This window comes from Zingiber officinale, chromosome 6B, assembly GCF_018446385.1.
Source record: "Zingiber officinale cultivar Zhangliang chromosome 6B, Zo_v1.1, whole genome shotgun sequence".
NCBI lineage: Eukaryota > Viridiplantae > Streptophyta > Magnoliopsida > Zingiberales > Zingiberaceae > Zingiber > Zingiber officinale.
This window is the reverse complement of record NC_055996.1, coordinates 87,478,599-87,493,326: the sequence shown is the minus strand read 5'-3', so window position 1 is coordinate 87,493,326 and position 14,728 is coordinate 87,478,599.

Sequence of the window (14,728 nt, the reverse complement as noted above, 5' to 3'; positions counted from 1 at the left end):
CCGACGCCAAGGCAGGAAGACCGAAGCATGTCTAATGATTAGGCCGTACACAAGATCGCACGATCTTGCCGTCACATCATGGAGAGGCTGATACCGTAGCAGTATGGTCTCATGGACGTCTCCCTGACAGATCCATATTTAGACATGGCCCTTCTGACAGACCCATACCTGGGCATGGTCAAAGGCAGGTGATTGCTTTGATTGGCACGCCCAGGCTTCTTTGAGAGATCTATATAAGGCTTCCATTTCTCCACTGGAGGTATGAAAAATCTTCATTTTGAAGCCACCTTTTTGTTATTCCTCGCCTGACTTGAGCGTCGGAGGGCCGTCGCCGGGATACCCCTCCCGGCTCGGTTTCGTTGCAGGTTCACCGGAGCATTCGAGGATCTAGCAGGAAGCGCCACGTGCCCAGCGTCCACTGATTCCCGGTTCGGACAGGATCATTATGTATAGTTAGTTTTGTAACTGAGGGTAATACGGTAAAATATTAAAGTAGGGTATTCATTAAAACCTTCAAACAAACAAGTTTTTGTTGCATTACCTAAGTTGAACCAAACAACATTTGGTTATGTTTTATTCCCTATAACCTTGGTTATGTGATTAACATAATCAAGGTTATACATGATGACTTGAACCAAACGCACCCTAAGAGTGTTAAAATGTTAATGATTTGTTTATAATACTACATATGTTTGATTGACTGCTGTGTTCTGGCACTGAATGAAGGAGATCTGGCTTAGAAAACTATCCCGCAACTTTAGAATATCATGGCACAGAAACAAGGGGCAATTGACTATGAACCCATGCATGAAGTTTACTTTTTAGTCAATACCTTCAATTAGGGTTAGCCTTATTAAAAGATGATACAGATTTTTATGCCATTACGTGTGACGAACTTAACCAAAACTTTATGTACTCAACAAAACAAACTCTTAGCTTTTTATATATTTTTTTCAGACCTAAATTTTAATTAATTGAATATTAATCGATTAAATTATTTTGTTTTGCATCTTAAGTTGCATAAAGTCCTTTTTTCTGACAATCTATAATAAGAGATGGATAGATAATATTAATAATATTCAACTCGTCATGGTTGGGCCTGGAGCCACTGGAGCCATCAAGCGGATGTGCATGTGGTGGGCATTCATTTGCATCAGTCGGCCCATTACTAATCCTTGTCCTGGTTTTTTATTTGAAAGTTCTCATTTTCTCGATTACGTCAAATTGTTACCGCAAGCCAGTATAGAAATGACCATACACATATATAATAAACACTGTTGTTTTGTTATTGGAGCCAAGAAGAAAGGCCTTCTTCAGTCGTCCTTGGAAGACCAAGTAGAGGACGAAAGGATACAGTAGAGTACTAGGAAACAAAGGAAGCGATTCTAATCTCTAAAACGAGAATCCAATGCCGGATTCATGGACCCCCTCCCTAATCTCACATTAAATATGGCATGGCTTTGGTTGAAGCTGACAAATGCCATCCACAATCAAACTTAGGGTAAATAAAAGCATTTTTTTTTCGTTGATGTTTTTGTCTTACTATGGAGAAAGCACCATCCGGCGACGGACACGACTGCACCGAAGTCCGAAGCCATTTAAAATTCCTCGATGAAAACGATGCGGAGGCGAGGCGAGGGCGCGTGGGCTGGCGGCGGGTCCACAACGTTACGAGGCAAAATGCATGTTAATTTGTCAGTGCGCAAAGAAGGAGCCAAGGAAAGAACGGCACGGCCGCCTCGGCTGTCACGGTGTCCCAGGCTCGGCCCGCGCGTGGCCCAATTGGGAACCACGGCTACGCGTCCCGTGACCCGGACGCGCCGTGTCCAGCTCTGCATCGTCCACGGGGAGGCTCCGCATGCACTGGCTGCATCTCGTGGTCCCCTCCCTTCCTTCTCTTTCCCGACGTCATGGCGCCTGGTTGGCGCGGGACAAAACAGGAACGGGATGGTACAAGGTAAAACTGGATAGCCTAACGCCGCTGCCACCTCTCCCTCGCGCCTCTGTCACGTCAGAAAGCTTGATTCAACGCATGACAAGCCAGGCACAGTGGGAGGGAATTACGAATTTTACCGTGACATGGCACTGTAATAATTCGAATCAGTCAGCTCGATCCAAATAATAATTAAATTAATTACATTAGACATTATAGAGATTTTGTACCATAAAAAACAAAAGTGAAATTCATCTTCCGTGACTATCCCATCGTATTAGGAGAAAATAAATCAGAAATTAAAATAAATTATTAGATAAGAGCATTCATAATATTATAATATCCATCATCTCATCAAAATACATAGATCCACTATCACATACTCATTATAATAATATCTTTCTTTTACTCACATTCTTTTAACATGCTCATTATTTATGGGTCTCATAATCCACTTAATCATCTTAAAATTATATCATATTAAATAAATATATTTAAAATATATTTAAATTATTATTATTATTTTTAATAATAATATTACTTTTAAAAATATAATTTTATTATTTATAATAAATAAAATTAAAAAATTATATATATAACATGGGATGGGCCAATCCTGACCCATCCCATTCCCATACAGCTTGAATACGTTCAGAACATTGAACACGTTCAAACGGTGAATTTTATCACGACCATATGCAACGTCGTGTTAAAATTACAATACTGTTATAATACGATTTTAATGAGTCGTTGCAGATGCTCTAAGAGAATATTTTTACTATTTTGTAAGAAATCGATACTTATTCAATTATGTAAACTTGTCACGTGATAACATATTCGGCTTTGTCCTGAGACATTATGTTGGAAAAATTATATTCGTCCTTTCTCAATATTATTTATGGGAGGAATGATAAATAATTTTTAGGTATGAAAAGTCTTTGCAATATTTTCTATAAATAATAATAAAAAATATTTTAAAATTTGAAGAATATATAAAAATTAAATATTATAGAGATGAGAGAAAAAAAACTTGTTGTTCTTTGTCCACACAATCCCCTCTTCGTTTATTGATTTGAATAGTCACTTTCAAAAGTTACAATAAATGAATACGTCTCTTATCAAAAGACACAACTTAGTTTTCAATTTTGAATATTAAAACTGAAAAAACTATCAAGCTTCAAACTGAAATGAACAACCCAGCTTCAAACTGAAATGAACAACCATAATTTTTTTAATATATTGCAACTATTCATTATATTCACACTCATTCCATTTCAACCCCCATGCCTTTGAATTTCAAATTTACTTTGACCCATTTTACTTCAAATATCTATTCATTTAGATTTATTATTTCATTAATAAATTTGAACAAATTAATTCTAATAATCCCTCACTTATTCAAAATAATTAATCATCCAACTCATACTCAGTGTTTTATACAACATGATATCTTTCAATTTGAATCACACCTTAGTGAATAATGTTAATATACATTGCACTAATAATCTAATTTTAACATATGATAAATAGGTTAAAGTTAGATGTGTTGTTTGTCTAACTACTTTACTAAGTATGCAAGAGTTAACTGGTCCGAGAAACCTGACACCAAGCTTAAATCCAGCTAGGTCCACGGGGTCTGATAGTTGGTGGAAAGTCCAGATAGGTCCGCAGGGCTCGATATCTGGCAGGAAGTCTGATTAGGTCCACGGGACCTAACAACCTGTCGAAATCTAGTTGGGTCTGTGAACCTGTCAACTAACGGGAAGACCTGGTGGGTCAAAGACAAGTCAAGTGACCACAAGTGGTAAGTGAAGGTAAGAAACTAGAGGAGAGATCCATTGAGGACGTGTTCCCCATTGAGGAAACTGTAGACGTCGATCCAACTTAGGTCTATTTAGGAAACCTAAGTTGAGATCTTGATTAGGTTCTGGTCTCATGGAGATAGAATCTAATTAATACTCACATTTTGTTATGTTGTGCTAACATTGTGTTGCAGGATAGATATATTTTGATTGCCCAGACTAACCTTTTCTTACAGGGAGAAAGCTACCGAAGAAAAGTACTTCGAGCACCCGAAAGGGATCTGGGCGCCCGGAGAAGGCTTACCCCGGCGGGGCTGTAGGCACCCAGGTAGTTCGGGCACCCAGACTCGGTCCAAGCACTTGGACCCGAAATTTCATCCACAATCTAACATGGAGCGCGTTGATTGGTCGAGCCACGTGATCCAAGCATCTGGAGAGGTTCCAGAACAACAACTATTTAAAGTCCTTCAACTTGGAACTTTAGAATAGCAACTACGAGAACTTTTCTTCTTACTTGGTGCTTTGAAAAACTCCTACAACGCTGTGAAGCTCCTCCGACAACTAGCGACTAAGATTTTCATATTTTTCTTGTTGTTGGTAATCTTTTTTAGTTATTGTACTTATCTTATAAGACATTCTTGCGAACTATTAGTGGATTGCCCAACGAAAGCACTCGACGAATGCGGGCCTTAGAGTAAGAGTAGTCGAAGGCTCCGAACCAAGTAAAATCAACTTGTGTTAGCATTGTCTTTTTGCTTCCGTTTTCCACTGCGTAACTTGGTTTAAATCGAGTTTTTCGACGATCGCTATTCAACCCCCCTAGCGTTCTTTTCGATCCTACAAGTGGTATCAGAGTGGATACCACTCTGAATTGGTACAACTACCAATCAAGCAATGGGGTGATCTTTTTATTTCTTTCCTCTCTCTTTCGGTTTTTTTTTGCCTTTTCAATATAATCCAAACTAGTACAATTACCTTTTTAGGTAATTTTTTTTGTTGCAAACGACTATGAATTGATGCAACACCAATCTATTGGTGCGGTTTGCACTAACGATTTAACCCAAGTTTTGATGAATGACAAATCAGGTTAAGTTAGCTTGTTGTTGTCTAAACACTCTGATCGAGTGTGCAGGAAAAGTCCAGACAGGTCGACGGGCTGACCAGATGTCTGGCACGAAGCCCAGCTAGGTCGACGGGCTGACCGGATAGCTGGCGAGAAGTCCAGATGGGTCGAAGGGCTGACCGGACGTCTGGCAGGTAAGTGAAGTAAGTCACTGGAGGGGAGTGGCTGCGAGGACGCGTTCCCGGGAAGGGAACATTAGGCGTCGATCCGGCTTAGATCCATTTCGGATATCTAAGTCGAGATCGTGACTAGATTCCGGTCTCGGAAATACGGAATCTAAGTCATACTCTTTGTTATTACTTTGTTGAACTTTAATTATGCTAACACTTTGTTTTGCAGGATCTATTTTGTCTCGGACTAACCTTGTTTTGCAGGAAAGTTGTTCGCTGGAAAAAGGTGGTCCGGGCGCCTGGGAGGCACCCGGGCGCCCTGGAGGCAAAAATTATCCTGACCGCGCGTCGCCACTTGGAGCTCACTGGTTGGACTTGCCACGTCTCACCAAGGCGCCTGGAAGGGATCCAGGGCGCCCTGAGCTTCATATAAAAGATGGGGCGGAGGCAGAGCTGAAGATACAACAATCAACTCAGAACTCTTAGACTGCTTGCTCTGCTGCTCTGCGCTCCAACGACGCCAACGAAGCTCTGACAACGTTCTCTTGTCCTTGTGGTTTTCTTTCTGTCGGTATAGCTTTGTTTTAATTTTCATTAGCATTCCTTGTACTGCCTTTTGTAATCATTATTTCGAATTGCTAGTGAATTGCCCAACGAAAGTGCTCACGGAGTACGGGCCTTCGAGTAGAAGTCGTCACAGGCTCCGAATGAAGTAAAAAAACATTGTGTTCATCTGTCTAAGCTGTTTCATTTCCGCTGCGCTTAACTCTTTTATACTCGTTGTTTTTCGAATCGATATTCACCCCCCCTCTATCGACGTTTCACGATCCAACACAATCAAGTCTTAATATTTTTTCCTTCTTCTCCCACACTACTAATCCAAGACCTAGTCTTGGGATTTTTTTTTGCCTTTTCCTCTTTTGTGTGCAAGGTTCATGGCCTAAAATGAGGGATACTCTACCGTACGCCCTCCCCTCTTTAACGATGATGACTTCCCATATTGGAAGAAACAGATGGAGGTGTACCTAAAGACCGACTTCGATCAATGGTCCAACATCACCAAAGAATACAAGGCGTCCGTCGATAACGCCGAAATTCCAATAGACCCAGAAGATTAAAACCTAGAAATAAAGAAGAAGGCTCAGATCAACTTCAAAATTCTCAACACAATCCAGTAGGGATTAACAAAGGAGGAGTAAAATCACATCGGCCCACATGAAAGCGCGAAGAGCTATGAGACAAACTCATAGAACTACACGAGGGAACTAATGACACAAAGATAAAAGAAAAGTGATTTGTTTTTAAATAAACTATTTAACATAAAAATGTAGGAAGGGGAATCTTCGAGTCAACTACATGCAAGGATAAAGGACATCCTCAATGGACTTCATACAATCAACCACTAGATAGAGAACTGAGATCTTATAAGGTACGCACTAAATGCATTTCCTCGAAATGCACTGTGGGCATCCATCGTGGATGCCTACAAAATCTCGAGGAATTTGTCTAAATTAAAACTAGATGAGTTGTTTTGTGAACTTGAACTCCATAAACAGACTAACTCAAAGCAGGTCGAAAAAGGTATTGCTTTTTTATAGGTCCCTCAAAAAAAGCTAAACACAAGAACAAACTAGAGCTAGAATCTAAATCTGACTCAGAAGACAAAGAAGAACAACTTGTGAACATGCTCAGAAAAATATTCACAAAAAGAAAGAATAATTTCCTGAAGAAGGACTTACAAAAGGTAATCAAATCAAGTGATTCGAAAGCAAAGATCATATGTTACGAGTGCAACAAGAAAGGACACTACAAACACAAGTGTCCAAAGATGAAAGACGACAAACCCAAAACAACCAGAAAGAAAAAGGCACTCAAGGCGACGTGGGGCGAGTCATCCTCAGAAGAATTGGATGTTGGAGATCAGAAGCATCACAATTACCTCGCATTGTTGGCAATGGAACCGGAATTAGAAAGTGAGTCGAAGTAAGACAACGAGTCCGAGGATGAATCAAGCACTCGTTTTTGAAGGTTCAAACAAGATATCCTCCATCTTAACCTCCATTTTTTTTAGAATAATTACATATTTAAACAAAAAATTAATTAAATATGACAAATAAAATGAATCACTTCTTGAGGAAAATCAATGTCTTAAAAAACAAATTGAAAATAAAGATCCAAATTAAGATATAACACTTGAGGAGGAAAACACAAATTTAAAAAGTGAAGTTAATAAACTTAAAGGATTATTAGAAACTTTCATCACTAGATCAAAAAATTTAGATTTAATTCTTAAAACACAAAAAGCTGTATACAATAACTCCAGACTCGGATACAAGACCAACTCAATAAATAAAATGTTCATATCAGTAATAAGTCAAAATAAAAACCTAACTAAAGCTTGGATTCCGAAAGCATGCCTAACCATGTAAGTAGAACTCAATCAATTCTATATATCTAAAAATGAAATTCATTATCTAAAATCAAACCAAAATAAACTTCAAAGCTAAATTCTATACTAAAGAATGAAATAAAATCAAATAAATCAAATCACAAAATGAAGTCAACAAATTCGAACTCAAATAAATTTAAATCAAATAATTGCAAGGCTAATTTAAATTACCATCAAGTTTACTTTAACTACAAAAGTAACCGACATAAAACTAAAACCTAAACCAAAAGATTTAATAATTCAAGGGGAGATCCAAATTAGTTGGCACATCCAAAATAATAGTTTAGCTGACTGGGTAATTAGGATTAGGCTAAAAAGGGATAAAAATTTAACTTAAAAAATAGTACTGGAGAAGTTTTAGAAGATAGTAGGTTAGGGAAACTATATCAATACATATCTAGGAAGATATAGCTTCAGTCTGATGTATTTGACTTAGTAAAACTAACTGAAGCTATCCCTTACCAATCCTAGCTGGTTAGACCAAAGTTTTGTTATTAAGTTCAGTGGATAGGACTATTTGGAAAACCTTAAAGGCGTGGTTACTCTAATGATGTCCAGGTGACTCACCACAATTTAGAAGTTTATCCAAATAATGCTTGTTTGTTGAATCCAAAGGTAAACTTGAATCTAACACATGTTTAAATTAAATCATGAAATTCAACTTAAACTTATCTCACGGAATCATAGGACCCCTTTTTCTGAAAATTTAAACTGATGAGATAAATAAGGTTAAATTAAACTAAGTTAAATCTAAATAATTAAATAATTAATTCCTTAAAATTACTTGTAAATAATCTTAAAGATATTAATTATGCTTGGAAAACTTTAGATTAAGGTGGAGGATATTTATTCAGTTGATTTTTAAATTCTAGAAAAATTATTTACTTATGTTTTCTAAAAATTTCCTATTTTTTTAGTGTTCTAAAATTTATATTGACCTTAGCCTAGATTAAACTCATAGAAAGTATGATCCTATAGATCTAGGTAACGAGCATCTCACAAACACACTAAGTCCAATTTGATTGTGTATTCATAAACATAGAATGACGTGAGATGTGTAGGCATTTTACCTGCACTTCAGATGCTTATATCAGCGCATCAATATAAGTCTCGACGAAAAATATAATAGTACATTGATCAAGTTAAATAGTCATCTTCAGTAAATTCTAACTAGGCATTAATACGTGATCCGGTGGTAAGGTAAGGTACCAGATCAATACGTAACTTGACTAACGAGGTAAACACTGCTATCTTTTGGTAGTTAGTTAGTAACCAAAGGTTAGACAGTTAAGAACCAATGGTAGATGAATATTTTTAATTAAGCTTTTATTGCTATTATTTCTTATTAATTTCCTAACCTAAGTCAACTAAAGTAAATTTTTTTCAACTTAATCTTTGACTTAATCAATTCCTAAATTAAACTAATTTTTAATTAATTCATAAATTAATAAATTGTTAAATTAATCAATTTAACTTTAAATGAATTTTCAACTTAAATTAATTAATAAAATTAACTCAAAATATCTTTCAAACTTGAATTAATTAACTTAATCATTTTTTTGATAAATTTTCTAACTTAACTTCTTAAGTTAACCAATCTTCAAATTAATTAACTTAATTTAACTTAAGCAAACTACTCAACTTAATTTTTTTTAAAATTACTAAATTAATTAATGTTTAACATAAATCAATTTGTTAACCTAATCAATTTTTAACTTCTTAATTTACTCAATTCTCAAACTAATTAATCTTTAGCTTAAATAAATTGTCCAATTTAGCTTAAATTCTAAACACTTTAATATTTAACTTAACTTAATTAATCTTATTATTAAAATTAATCAATTTATTAATCAATTTTCAACTTAACTTAATTAATTCTGATTAAATTAATTTTAAATTTTAATTAAGCATTAAACTTAACTCAATCCCTTAACTATTTTTTTTTAAAACTTAATTTCTTAACTTAATCATTTTTTTCTTAACTAAAAAACTTAAACTTAATTCTAACATCAAATTAATTTTTAACCCAAAATAAAAAAAAACAAAAAAAAAGAACCCAAAACTAGGGGCAGGCACCCCTGTTATAAGCCTCTAGACGCCTAGACACGGATCCGACGCCCCGCCCAGCCACTATTTCCGAGCACCCGAATGACCTTATAAAACAACGCCCCAGGCACCCCATTCTCTTCACTTCCCTTTGCGTTTCTGCTCCTCATCGAGCTCAAGAATTGCATGTGAAAAATAAAATTTTAAAATTCAGTCCATAAATTTTTGAAACTTTCTCTTTCGATTCTGAAGCCGTGGTGCTATGGATCAACAGAGGTCGTCGGTTCTGTTATAATTATTCACGATGCCTCGGTAATTATTTTTAAACTTTATTTTGTTTGTTTTAGTTGCTTTAGGATCTTATCTTTAGGATGTTATTTATTAATTAGGAAATGATCACATCCTGGTGTTGGCCCCTCGACCGCTAGTACAGACCTTAGGTTTCCCACTGATGAACTTAGGATTAGGTTTACCTCTATTATATATATGTCTATCTTGTCTAGATATTTAGATAGGTAGTTTTTTATGTGATCATGCATTCCATTTGTAGAGGCAATTGATTATTACAGTTTGTAACGTTTAGTTTATTGTTCTAGTTCAGTTAACATAAGTCTGTGCACTGAACTGTATAACAACATAGTTAGAGTCGATGATCTTACCTACACCACTAGGGTCACCGATACGGATATTACGTTATCCCCCACTATCATCCATACCTTTTTAGTACTACAGCCATCCACATGACCCTTTTAGTGTTATCCTCCTTGGGATCTACCATTTGGTGATCCCTACTCGCATATTACACTCTATTCAATCTATTCGTATTTTTTAAGAGGTCAGCGTATACCGACTGTGACCCTGTTTCATTCAGTCACCCTTAGAGTTCAGGACTATATTTTGTATAGAGTCCTAATTACATGTATTTTTCCTTTGACCACTCGCAACGTAGCGATAATGCATCCCTTTCATTCATTTCTATTTTATGCATTATATCATAAGTTAGATATAGATATTAGTTTGCACATATTCCATACCATCCTCTATTCAACTGGTATTACCACCAGTAGGTGGGCCCATATGCCCTATTATCACATTTTGACCGCCTGCATAGCCTCATTAGACATTGATGTCATCGCAATTGATGTCAGAGCCCTAACTGAGTTTGACATAGTAGGTGCTAGGAACTTATCCTTAGGTGGTGTCCATATAGATGATGAGGGTGTCCTATCCTGGAGGAGAGAGGATCAGCACCGGCTTGACCCAGCAGCCCAACCCCAGCTTGATCTCGTAGCTCAAGATCAACCTAATCCAGCTCCAGGAGAGGAGGCTAGGATAGATGAGTTTGTCACTGAGCTTTTTGGGTCGCCCACGCCTCTAGTCCCTCATACGTTAGAGGATAGATTTACTAAACTTGAGGCATCCGTGACAAGTCATCGCTAGGAGATCTCCAATTTTCGACAGGAGAGCTAGACTCATCATACAGAGTTAATGAACTTATTACGCTCCTGGGGTTTCGACCCATCTTCCTCATCTTCGCAGTAGTACAGTTTTGATTGTTATTATGTTACTTTGTGTTTGTTGGCTGTTTTATATTGACTTAATATGACTTTATGTTTACTTCAGTTACTAGTACTCAGTTTACCTTTAACTATTTTTACTTTAGTTAATTAACTTGCTATTACTTATTACATAATGTTTAATCTTACAATGTTATCAGATTAAGGAGGGGATTTATTTAGACAATTTAAAAAATATATATTTTTAAAAAAATTTCTTGTATTTTTTAGTACTTTAAAAAGTTATTTCTTTAAAAGTACTTTGAATTTTTCTTAAAAAATCTTTCTTTACAATTAGTTTGCAAATAATTTCCTAGAAAGGTATTAAAATATTGGAAAATTTCAAAATTATTTTGGAAATTTTTATTTAAAAATTATTTTGAAAATCTTCTCTTTGAAAATTACTTAGAAAATAATTTTCGTAAAAACTTTATTTCAAAAATGTTTCCTTGGAAGATTTTTCAAAAAAAAAAATCCTTTCAAATATTAGAAATTTTTCTTTAAAATTTCTTTAGAAAATTTTACTTGGAAATTTTTTTTATATATTTTTTAGAACTTTTTACTTAGAAAAATTTTTGATTTGAAATTTTATTAGTAAATATTTGGATTTTTTTTTTGAAAAAGAGCTTTAAATTATTTTGGAAAAAAAATTTCTCCTCCCTTAAATGAATCTGGAATATTTACTTGCAATTTTTCTTATATAGTTAATTTTCAAAGCATTGTTTGAAATTTACTTGAAGAGCTAGGGTTGTAAAAATCCTCTTTGCTAAATCTTTATTTAATTATTTTTGCCCTATACATTTATCCTGTTTGTATGCCAAAGGGGGAGGATAGTGGGTTAGGTTAGAAAAAAAATCCAATCATCAACCCATTTTTTCATGCTTTATTGCTTTATTGTATTTTTTTCTAACTTTTAACCCGGGTTATTATTACATCAAAAAGGAAGAGATTGTTGGTGCAGGTTGTACTAATAATCTAGTTTTGATGTATGACAAATAGTTTAACGTTAGATGTGTTATTTGTCTAACTACTTTACCAAGTGTGCAGGAGTTGACTGGTCTGAAAGACCTAAAATCAGGCTGAAATCCAGCTAGGTCTGCTGGACCCGATAGCTAGTGGGAAGTCTAGATAGGTCTATGGGGTCCGATATCTGGCAAGAAGTCCAGTTGAGTCAACAAGACCTGATAACCGGTCGAAATTCAGTTGGGTCTACGGACCTGACAACTAATGAGAAGACTTGGTGGGTCAGAGGCAAATCAAATAACTGCAAGTGGTAAGTGAAGGTAAGCAACCGGAGGAGAGATCCAGTAAGGATGCATTCCCCATTAAGGGAACTATATGTGTCGATCCAACTTAGGTCCATTTGAGAAACCTAAGTTGAAATCTTGACTAGGTCTTAGTCTTATGGAGACAGGATCTAATTAATACTTACATTTTCCTATGTTGTGCTAACTCTGTTTTGCAGGGTAGATATATTTTGATTGCTCGGACTAATCTTTTCTTGCAAGGAGAAAATAACTGAAGAAAAGGACTCTGGACGTCCGAAAGGGATCTAGGCGCCCGGAGCTGGCTTGCCTAGGCAGGGCGACAGGCGCCCGGACTCGGTCCAAGCACCCGGACTTGAAATCTCATCTACAAGTTGACATGGAGTGTGTCAATTAGCCGAGCCACGTGGTGCAAGAGCCCGAAGAGGTTCCAGGTGCCCGAAATAGACCTATTTAAAGGCCTTCGACCCGGAGCTTCAAAACAACAACTACGACAACTTTCCTTCTTGCTCGGTGCTCCTAAAAAGCTCCCAAGACGCTGTAAAGCTCCTCCAACAACCGGCGACTAAGATTTTTATATTTTCCTTATTGTCGGTAATCTTTTTTAGTTCTTGTACTTATCTTGTAACATATTCTTGCGAACTATTAGTGGATTGTCCAATGAAAACACTCGATAAGTGCGGACTTTGGAGTAAGAGTCGTCAAAGGCTCCGAACTAAGTAAAACCGACTTGTGTTAGCGTTATCATTTTTCTTCATAACTCACAAAGTAATTGTATAAATTAATGGTAGCATAATAACTTTGAACAATAATTACCGGTGACTTAGTCACACATAAATGCTCATTTTCACAAGTTCCATTCTTCTGGCTTAGTGTTTTTATTAGCCTTGTACTCATCTATTTTATGAACCTTTCAAAAAGAAACTCCCAACTTTCTTTAAAGGCGGCACCACATTTAAGTTCATATAGGTCAGATTCTTCCAGTATCTATGTTACATTTGAGATACTTGTTTCTTGAACCGAATCTTGTTAAGAACATCCAGTGTTCAACCCTCTATCTGTAACATCCAATACTTATTTCATCAAAGATGGGTCACTTATAATAAAGTACTATAAAATTTCAAAATAAATAACTTGTTCTTACCATTTGAACCTTGTAACATTCAAATAATAACATTCGATAGGGTTGCCATTATTGGTGGTTTATTTCAATAAGGAGTTTTAATCCCATCTTTCTCGATGTAGATTTTACTAATTCTCTTATAATTGGATTAGTAAAAGGATCTGCTAGATTTTCACTAGATTTCACATATGTAAGAGAAATAATTCCACTTTTAATTATTTTTCTCACATAAGTATGTCTTAGGCTTATATGCCTAGACTTTCCATTGTAAATATCATTATATGCCCTTGCTAGAGTGGCTTGACTATCACATAAGATTGATATTGAACCAATCCTTTTTGAGGTCAATGATATTTCACACAAAAGATCCCTTAACCATTCAGCCTCTTTTCTTGCTTTGGCTAATGCAATAAATTTTGACTCCATGGTGAAATGTGTTATGCATGTTTGTTTCTTGGATCTCTAAGATATTGCACTTCCTCTAAAAGTAAACACCCGGCCTGAAGTAGATTTATTATCTCCCGCACTCGATATTCAACTAGCATCTTTATATCCTTATAATATAGCAGGAAATTTAGAATAATGCAAGCTAAGTTTTTAGTTTTCTTTAAATAAGCAAAAACTCTTCCAATGGCTTTCCAATGATCATTGTTTGAATTATTGGTAAACCTACTTAGTTTACTAACTGCAAAAGCAATGTCCGGTCCTGTACATATTGCAATGCATACATTAGGCTACCAATTACACTTGCATACTCAAGTTGTGTCACTGCTCTTCCATCATTCTTGATTAGCCTGACACTTGGATCAATTGGGGTACTAGCTTCTTTAAAATTCAAATATTTGAACTTATCAAGTATCTTTTCAATATAATGTGCTTGATTTAGTTCATAACCTCCACTATTTCTTGTGACCTTAATACCAAGTATGGTATCCACACATCTAAGATCCTTCATTTTGAATATAGAAGATAGAAACCTCTTTGTTTCTACTATGCCTTCCATTTTATTACTTACTATCAACAAATCATCAACATAAAGACAAATAAATATAATGCAATCATCAAATTGATTTATGATAGAGACATTTATCAACGGTATTGTGAACAAAACCATTTGAAAAAATAGTAGAATCAAATTTTGCATGTCATTGCTTTGGGGTTTGTTTCAAACCATACAAGGATTTTAGTAATTTGCATACTTTTTCCTCATTTCCTTGTAGAACAAAACCTTCAGGTTGTTCCATGTAGACCTCATCTTCGATATCATTATTTAAGAATATTGTTTTTACATTCATTTGATGGACAATTAAATCATGAATAG